We start from the raw sequence: 465 nt of genomic DNA, 5'->3' as shown, positions 1-465 counted from the left end.
CGCTATTCATGAAACTTAGAAAGAGAGAGGTTTTCGTCCAGAAGTATATGCTCTGTTTTGCCTTTTCTGATGAATTTTCAAAACTACGATCGCATCTTGCCTTCCAGCCTGTAAATCAATTTTCCTGCAATTACTAAGCTCACCATCATCCTTAGCGTATACTGCCTCTCTAGTGGCTTTTCAATTCAAGGTTGCTCAGAGGGGGGGTGCGCACATAAATTCTGTGTAGTCCGTTGTCGGTCCGACTCATATCAGCAATCTAGACTCATGATATACAGCGATGAGCTCATGAAGTACTGAATTAGTCTGAACTCTTTATTGTCTGCGCGTGCAGGTTCACCACCTACACCATCTTCAGGACTAAAAATGGATTCAATTACTTTGAAACGGGTTCTCATTTCAATAAATTAGTACGATATTTGCGACGCTCATTCGCACAGAGCATTTCCAACATCATTATAGCGC

Source organism: Penaeus monodon, chromosome 22 (genome assembly GCF_015228065.2).
Source record: "Penaeus monodon isolate SGIC_2016 chromosome 22, NSTDA_Pmon_1, whole genome shotgun sequence".
In the NCBI taxonomy this organism is placed as follows: Eukaryota; Metazoa; Arthropoda; class Malacostraca; order Decapoda; family Penaeidae; genus Penaeus; species Penaeus monodon.
Note: the sequence above shows the minus strand (reverse complement) of the source record.